At 30.9% G+C, this 9,593-nt stretch overlaps 1 long non-coding RNA gene across 1 annotated transcript; it reads left to right on the top strand.

The window, feature by feature from the left end:
• The first annotated feature begins 5,344 nt into the window (after nucleotides 1–5,344).
• On the top strand, nucleotides 5,345–8,446 carry LOC130896461 (uncharacterized). Its single transcript, XR_009059570.1, has 3 exons — nucleotides 5,345–5,549; nucleotides 5,724–5,906; nucleotides 7,991–8,446. It is a non-coding gene; the product is annotated as an uncharacterized LOC130896461 (long non-coding RNA).
• The last annotated feature ends 1,147 nt before the right edge of the window (nucleotides 8,447–9,593 follow it).

Below are 9,593 nucleotides of genomic sequence, written 5' to 3'. Positions count from 1 at the left end.
CGTTCTATTAACGTTGATGTTATGGTGATGTTGGATTTTAGTATAATGAAATGCATTAAAAATGGTAAGACTTTTAAACAAGAAATAATAGCAACTTTTTTTGTTTTATAGTATGTTTTAATGACCTCAAGTCAATGCCATTTTACTCATAGTCTTTTTCTATTTATATATAGCCAGAAATGTTACAATTTCTCTTTCTTCTATTAATGAATATAGTATTGGCAAGAGGATATGGTCTAATTGAGGATGATAAGAATAGTTCATGTCAATATTACTTAAAATTTCTAATTTAACATTGCATTGTTTCATTAACAACTAACATCAATTCTAATATGTTGATTTTACTTTTCTGAGAGAGAGAAATGTTTTAAGAATCTCTGAAATGTGCAGAACAAAATGAATTGAATGGTGACAGAAGGAAAGATACATTTTGTATTACTTAAATAAATACAGCTTCAAGAGGTTAAATATTTCTTGTTTTCAGGTAGAAGTAGTAACTTGGCACTAATTTTCCAACTAAGATGTTATTTCCTTTAAAATGAAAATACCGCTACCTACAAATTTTAAAGTTATTTTTGAAGCAAAAATTAGCACTGAAATTAGAAAAATCTAATGAAATACTTGAAGGGTACTCAAACAATCCTAATAATAGAATTCTCAAAATATATTTTGATAATATAGAAAAGTCCAAATGTCAAAATTTGTCTTTTGAGAATTATCTAATTATCAAAAAAAACAAGTTTTAAGGCGAAAGAGACCTAAAATCAAGAATATTCACATGCAAACATACATACATACATACATATATATATATATATATATATATATATATATATATATATATATATATATATATATATATATATATATATATATATATATATATATATATATACTTCGCAGAAAGAATCCGAACAATTGATACAAAAGAATGTATACTGAATCAGGTGTTATATGTACCCAAACTTAGCAAGAACTTAATATAAGTGACAGCTATAATAGAAAATGATGGTAAAGTGATATTTGAAGAAAATAAAGTATATGTGATTAAAGAAAACAAAAAATTTCTAGAAGGAATGAAAAATGAGAAAGGACTTTATACAATAGAACTTACAAAAGAAGATATAATGAGTGAATATACAGAAGAATGCAAGGAAGGAAGCATGTTGACAGAAACAACAGTAAAAAATTGATAAATTGGCACCGTAAACTTGCACATCTGAACATCAAAAATATGAAGAAGACAATTGAACAAGAAATTGTGACAGGAATGGATATTATCTCAAAAGATTGTGACTTATTTGAATAACCGTGTGATATATGTATGAGAAGAAAACAGACAAGATTTCCATTCAACACAGAGAGCACCAGAGCAAAAGCACCATTAGAAATTATTCACACTGATTTATGTGGCACAATCTACCCTCCAACATGGACAATAAAAAATATATGCTTACAGTATTAGATGATTACACACACTACTGTGTAGTTTATCTTCTAGAAAATAAAAATGAAACAACAGACTTCTTAACATAATAGATGAGATGGGAAGAGAACAAAATTTGAAAGTTGAAAAGATAAGATGCGACAATAGTGGTGAATATGTAAGTGATGAACTAAAATACTATTGTAGAGAAAGTGGTATCATTTTGGACTATACAATTCCATACACTCCCCAGCTAATCGGTAAAGCAGAATAGCTCAACAGGACAATAATTGAGAAAGTGAGAGCTGTATTATTCGAAACAAACAAATAAAAAATTCTGGGGTGAAGCAGTGAGAGTTGGGGTATATGTGTTAAATAGAAGCATCACAGAATTTTTAATTGTATACAAGACACCATATGAAATATAGTCAGTAGTCAGGCAAAAAGCCAAACTTAGAAAGGCTACAAGTTCTTGGATCAGAAGTATTTTAAAAAAATCTGGAATATTTAAAAAATTAGACACCCGATCAGAAAACCACTTCTTATGGGATATGCATCAACTGGATACCGTTTATGGAATGGAACCAAACAAGATATAATAACAAGGAGAGATTTAGTATTTAAAGAACCTCAAATTGGAAATAAAACTAATAATAAAATTGGACCATGAAAGTGAAGTAGAATCAGAAAATGAGATAGATAATAGTAAAGAACAAGAAAATCAAACACATTAAACAACAACAAGAAGATTAGATAGGGAAAAATATACAGCAAGAAAATGAAACAGAAAACATTTTTGAAAATAGTGATGAAGAAAATTTTAATTTGGGACAAGGTAAAGAAGAGGAAGAAAAATAAATAAATCAAAGCATTTTGAAGATTACGTTTTATTAACATACAATGAAGCAACTGAAGGTCAAGACGTTGATTTTTGGAAACATGCTATAGAAGAAAAAAAAGAATCTTTAAAGAAAAATAATACCTGAGTGGTTGTCAACAACAGAAAGGTATAGATTATGAAGAGATCTTTAGTCCGGTTGTACAAGTCAGTACACTGCAACTGATGCTAGCAATTTCAGCGCAAATAGAATATGAAATAAGAAAATTGGACATAAAGACAGCTTTTTGTATATGTTGAATGGAGACATTTATATGCAGATACCTGAAAGATACGAGAAGCAAGATGACAAAGTTTGTAAACTAAAGAAATCATTAAATGGGCTTAAACAAGCACCTATGAGATGGAATGAGTATTTCACAAAATTTTTGAAAGAAAATGATAAAATTTTGCTGGAGACAAAACAACGGGGTATGTTTTTTATTCTGGTGGACCAATAAGCTGGTGTTCCAGGAAGCAACCCATAGTAGCATTGAGCTCGACTGAGGCTGAATTCATAGCAGCCGCTGAATGTGTTAAAGAGTTATTGTTTTTGAAGGTATTATTAAAAGTTTGATTTTTCAAGATTCAAAAATTATTTTAAACATTGACAATCAAAGTGCAGTAAGCATAATAAAAAACGCACAGTTCAATATAAGATCTGAAAACATCGACGTTAGATATCATTTTATACATGAAAAAATTTGAGATGGCTTAATTTTCGTTAAATACTCGTGTACTGAAAATAATGTTGCAAATATTTTAACAAAACCATTAAATAATGTCAAATTTGTAAAACATAAGAATTTGCTAGTTGAGTGAGTTAGGTCAGATTTATAAGTTTTATTATTAAAATAACTTATAATTATTTTTTTATAAATATTAGGACAAGGTGTTGAGAAAGGTAATACTTTATAAAATAAATTAATATGTACCCATTTTATCAGTGACCTTACTTAATAGTTTAGTATAATAAAACAGGGTGACAGTCCCTTCTTGTTTAATCTCCTCATGGATAAAATTATAAACAAAGTAACATGTCTCAACCTCGTATACAGAATGGGCAACAAAAGGGTTGGTATGGTATGCTACGCCGATGATGCAGCAATCATCGCCGAATCAGAAAACGACCTACAGAGACAAATCTTCCAGTTTTTCTTGGTAAGCCGCCAACTCAATATGAACATTTCTATCAGCAAAACCAAATGTATGACAATCGCGAAGGATCCTCTCAGATGTAAGCTGGTGGTGGAGGACAATCCCATAGAACAAGTTATGCAATTCAGATATTTGGGCATAAACATATCAAGTTACCCACGACCCAGTTAAAGACCTAAGAAGCCAGATTAACAAAGCATCCGCACTATTAGGATGCCTACGAGATATAATCTGGTCCAAACCGTACATACGCAAAGATAGCAAAATTAGAATCTACAAAACTTGTATCAGACCCATCATGACGTACGGCACGGAAGTCCGCGAGGACACCAACCAGACGAAACAAATGCTGAGGGTGGCCGAGATGAAAACACTGAGAACAATAGTGGGGAAAACAAGAAGAGACAGAGTAGGAAATACAGATGTCAAAGAGCAATGCGGGATACAAGACATTGTGAGGTGGGGAAGACAACATAAGAGGCAGTGGTACAACCGTATAAGACGGATGGACGAGAACAGACTTCCGAGAATAGTCCTAGAAAACAACCCGCCCGGCTCAAGGCCTCCCGGGAGACCACTAAAAGGTGGAAAGATAGTTGGCAATCCACCTCTCAGGAAAAGATGCAGAGGCAACTTCAGAATTAACAGATCGACAGATCTCCAAGAAGTAGAAGAAGAGGTATAATAAGAATGATGTAAAATAGAAGAAGAAGAATATTTTTTGTAACCTTAACGAGTAGAAAAATAAAAAAATTAAATGTTCTAAAAAAATGCGTGTATTCTGCTTAGAATTAAACAAATACAAACAAAATAACATAACAGAAAAATTAAGACATTTAGAAACATAAACAAATCAATTGGTCTAGGAAATATAAGAATATATAAATATTGAGGCTATTGTAAGAGCCCTTTTCTCCTTACTAAAGTTAAATGTAGACAAATCGGGTTTTGAAAGTTATATCATTTATAATTATAATTTACACAAAATGTGTTATTTATTAATTCAAATTATTAAATTAAATTACTAGTTGAAAGGCACTGAAATGCTGCTTGTAGTTCATGTAGAGAATTAACTGTAAATTTAAATTAAAATTAAACTAAGAATTCGCCAACCTTCAACTTTATTGTTTAATTCCTTAATTTAGTGAGGTTACGAGTTTGTAATTAGTCTGTATTGGTGGTATTGTTTTGTTTACAACATCATTGTTCTTTGCAGAATATATATATATATATATATATATATATATATATATATATATATATATATATATATATATATATATATATATATTCTGCATTTCCAAAGAATTTTGAGCAAGATGCCTTGACTACAAATTCAATTGAAGTTGCAGAGAATCATCTATTAGCTTTTAAGATAATAATTTAAAGATAATGCACAGAGCAGCGATGATTCTTCCATGTTGATTCATATGAAAAATAAGATGACAAAAATACTGGTGAGGAAGTTGATAGATTATTTTAGCGAGTCTCTACAGATTTCACTTTGTTTTTTTGGAGTGGAGAATCATCTATTAACTTAAATTTCTAGATAACGCTTAGATCAGCGATGATTCTTCAAAAGGTATTTTTTAATTTTTCCATTTTACATTGGTTTGATCCCTAACAATCGAAGCTTGAGAAGTTAAACTTCAAGTTACTAAACTATCGATAGCTTTCCAACGATAGTATCGAAACTATCGATAGCTTCAACTATCCAACTATCGGCAACCCTAGATCAGGGTCTGTGCACTGGAATAGGAGAAGTTCAGGACGATTTTCAACGCCATCTCTGTGACTGGCTCACATCTAAAAGCTTACTTTTTGATGTTTCATTTTTGAATGTTTGTCAATCTGGATTCTGAAACTAAGTTGCAATGACGTATCGAGACAACAACCTAAGATTATTGAAATGAACAACGTCCATCTTGCAAAGGTGTTTGATTTTGTTTGTTTATTAGCTATTTGCATTTTTGTGCATTTAAAAGTTATTATTTGTTGCGAATTGTGCTATCGTGTTTACGTAATCAATATGAGTAAACGAGTAAAGGCCTGCCGTGTACCAGGATGCACGAATAAGCAAGCGAAAAGGTGAGAGTAATATTTACTATTTAGCAACATAAAAATATTTAAATTGAAATGAAGTTCATATCTAAACGAAAATAACTCTTTTCTTCCTAACTTCATTAATTTGTATTTAGGAAATCATTTTATTGAATGGTTAAATATGTTAAATTATTTTATCCTTATTTTACTTTTTTATAGACATTCCATTCCTACGAATGAAGACGTTTGCAGAATTTGGTTGCAAAGAATAAATAACCCCAAGTTAATGCTTGCAGATTCAGTATTATCATCACATAGAATGTGATATTCATTTTGAACCAATTTGTAGAAACCATAATGGCAGGTTAAAAAAACTTTCACTGCCAAGTTTACATTTACCTGGTAAGTACACATATTTACTTAGACAATAAAGCTCTTATGAATCATAGTGGAAAGTTATGCAGAGGAAAAAATTACTAACCTAAGCATTTTTTTATTGTTTTGATATCAGTTTAAAAATAAATCACCACCAACATCGGCGCAATAACGCGAATAATATTTCCATAACCAAAGAACAATGATGTTGTAAACAAAACAATACCACCAATACAGACTAATTACAAACTCGTAACCTCACTAAATTAAGGAATTAAACAAAAAAGTTGAAGGTTGGTGAATTCTTAGTTTAATTTTAATTAAAATTTACAGTTAATTCTCTACATGAACTACAAGCAGCATTTCAGTGCCTTTCAACTAGTAATTTAATTTAATAATTTGAATTAATAAATAGCACATTTTGTGTAAATTATAATTATAAATGATATAACTTTCAAAACCCGATTTGTCTACATTTAACTTTAGTAAGGAGAAAAGGGCTCTTACAATAGCCTCAATATTTATATATTCTTATATTTCCTAGACCATTTGATTTGTTTATGTTTCTAAATGTCTTAATTTTTCTGTTATGTTATTTTGTTTGTATTTGTTTAATTCTGAGCAGAATACACGCATTTTTTTAGAACATTTAATTTTTTTATTTTTCTACTCGCTAAGGTTACAAAAAATATTCTTCTTCTTCTTTTTTACATCATTCTTATTATACCTCTTCTTCTACTTCTTGGAGATCTGTCGATCTGTTAATTCTGAAGCTGCCTCTGCATCTTTTCCTGAGAGGTGGATTGCCAACTATCTTTCCACCTTTTAGTGGTCTCCCGGGAGGCCTTGAGCCGGGCGGGTTGTTTTCTAGGACTATTCTCGGAAGTCTGTTCTCGTCCATCCGTCTTACATGGTTATACCACTGCCTCTTATGTTGTCTTCCTCACCTCACAATGTCTTGTATCCCGCATTGCTCTTTGACATCTGTATTTCCTACTCTGTCTCTTCTTGTTTTCCCCACTATTGTTCTCAGTGTTTTCATCTCGGCCACCCTCAGCATTTGTTTCGTCTGGTTGGTGTCCTCTTACGTTTTTTGGCGTGAAGAATCATAATTTGCACTCTAGTTAAACATTGCTAATAGAGGGCGCTAGTATTGTATTGTATTGATGAGCCGAAATAGTACAGAAACATCAAATTTGAAACTAATTCCTTTTGAAGAATCATCGCTGCTCTAAGCTTTAACTAGAAATTTAAGTTAATAGATGATTCTCCACTCCAAAAAAACAAAGTGATATCTGTAGAGACTCGCCAAAATAATCTACCAACTTCCTCACCAGTATTTTTGTCATCTTATTTTTCATATGAATCAACATGGAAGAATCATCGCTGCTCTGTGCATTATCTTTAAATTATTATCTTAAAAGCTAATAGATGCTACTCTGCAACTTCAATTGAAGAATATATATATATATATATATATATATATATATATATATATATATATATATATATATATAAGAACTCTTAAAGCCATTTATTTAATAGAAAATTCATCATGTAAAATATATTTAGAAACCAAGAGTTAATATTTCAACAAAAAACGTTTGGACCTTTTGTAATAAATGAATTAAATTTGAAAATAAATCAATTACTCATTTCTCCAACGAAGATTGATTTAAAAGTGTTAAAATTAAAGGATATTTCAAATCAACTGGTAACACCAATATTCAAGGGAAACACTAATTTTCACATTCCCAGTATTTGGACTATTCTTCTTTATATAGCATTGATATTGGCCTTCATGTGGATTTTGTATAAGAGGAAACATTCAGGAAGGACAAGTAAGAATCACCCGCAGGCAACAGAAGATGGGATCCAGCTTCCAGGAGAAGCTTCTTTCTAAAGGGGGAGGTGTCACCTACGCCATTGCCCTTAGGTGGACAGTATATTGTGCTGATTAAGAACTTATTTTATTGTAGAATTGCTTAGCTTGTGTTTACTAAAAGATTATTTAATTCACGATTGTAATAAAAAATAGGAGTCTTGTAATTGAAGTTGTTGATAGAATTTATGTCAGAAATAAACTTTGTTTTTTAAAAACACTGTTCCAGTTAAAGCATATAACATTCGGTTCGTTTCTACAATTTGTTGACTGTTCGAACAAGTAAAGTTAAATTTTTGGAACTCTTAGTTGGGCGAACTGAGTAACTCAACTAGAAGATCTGTGTTGTGCCAGAAACCGGAAGAATCAAGAGGATATTGGTTGTTCCTGTGCAGTCCGAGCCAATGGAAAGGATCTTCATTCTATTGCTGTAAGTGTTTTTAATGTCATATAGAGGAAATATTAATTATTTACCTGACACATCTGACGATTCTGACTCAAATTCTTATTCAATTAACTCAAATTCAGGATCAAACTCTGTTAATACTAAAATAAAATTTAACTTAGCATCACCAAAACTTTTTTCTACGAATAATTTTAATAAAATGGCTACTCCACAATTGCCTATTTTAAAAAAAGAGTATCTTGATATGATACCCGAATTTGATGGAAACAATGCATTACTTCCTAGGTTTATAGAAATTCCAGAGAAATTAGTAAGTAAGTTTTATAATACTGTGGATGTAGGGGATTTTCAAAACGACTATTTGATGTCCAGCATCTTAGCAAAAATAAAACTTTAAATTCTATGTTGTTTTTACTTAAAAATGTTTGGAATTCATTAGATTTAAAAGTAGTAGCGTTGTCAGAAACTAATGCAAAAGGTAAGCCAAATCTAGAAAAAATATCCCTTGAAATATTTATTGTTGCACTAGATTTAGTGTTTGAAGTGACAACTGCTTCTAGCCATTTTGTATGAGCATCAACTAACACTAAAATATAGTTATCAAGAATTGGACCTAAAAAATCAATATGAATTCTTTCCCATGGTCTATCGGGAAAATTCCAATTTTTTAATGGTGTTTTGGGAGGATCACTTTTAGTTTTTAAACAATATTCGCAAGATTTAATTACATTTTCAATATCATAACTAATTTGCGGCCACCATACATAAGAACGAGCCAAGCTTTTAGTTTTAACCATTCCGAAATGAGGAGAATGTAGTTGTTTTAATATATTTCCTTTTAAATTACAAGGAATTACGACTTTGTGGCCCAGCATCAAACAACCATCGACAACACTTAAATTTTTTTTATAATTAAGATAAGGCTTACATAACTGTGGTATCTTTTTAGGTCACCCCATATTAACATATTTACAAATTTGTGATAAAATTTTATCATGTTGAGTTTCCGTTTTGATCTGTTCCCAAACAATCGGCAAATCAGTATTTGAGGCAATAAAGTTTAAGTAAGCACTCTCAATGTCAAACTCTTTTAATTCTTCCCCTAAGGGTAAACGAGAAAAATAGTCAGCCGTATTATCTTTTGATTGCACATACTCCACATCAAAAACAAAATTAGAAAGTATTAGAGCCCAACGTTGCAATCTGTTAGTGGCAAGTGGTGGAATGCCTTTCTTATTTCCAAATAAAGTTACTAAACATTTGGCATCAGTTTTTATCGTGAATCTCCTACCATACAGATACTGATAAAACTTCTTCACGCCAAAAACAATGGCTAAAGCTTCTTTTTCTACTTGAGAATATTTTTGTTGACTGCTAGAAAGTGTTAAAGTTGCAAAACTAATGGGTTTTTCTACATTATTAATGG

The sequence above is a fragment of the Diorhabda carinulata genome, chromosome 7 (genome assembly GCF_026250575.1).
Source record: "Diorhabda carinulata isolate Delta chromosome 7, icDioCari1.1, whole genome shotgun sequence".
Taxonomy (NCBI): Eukaryota; Metazoa; Arthropoda; class Insecta; order Coleoptera; family Chrysomelidae; genus Diorhabda; species Diorhabda carinulata.
Note: the sequence above shows the minus strand (reverse complement) of the source record. Positions and strands in the feature narration are given on the sequence as shown.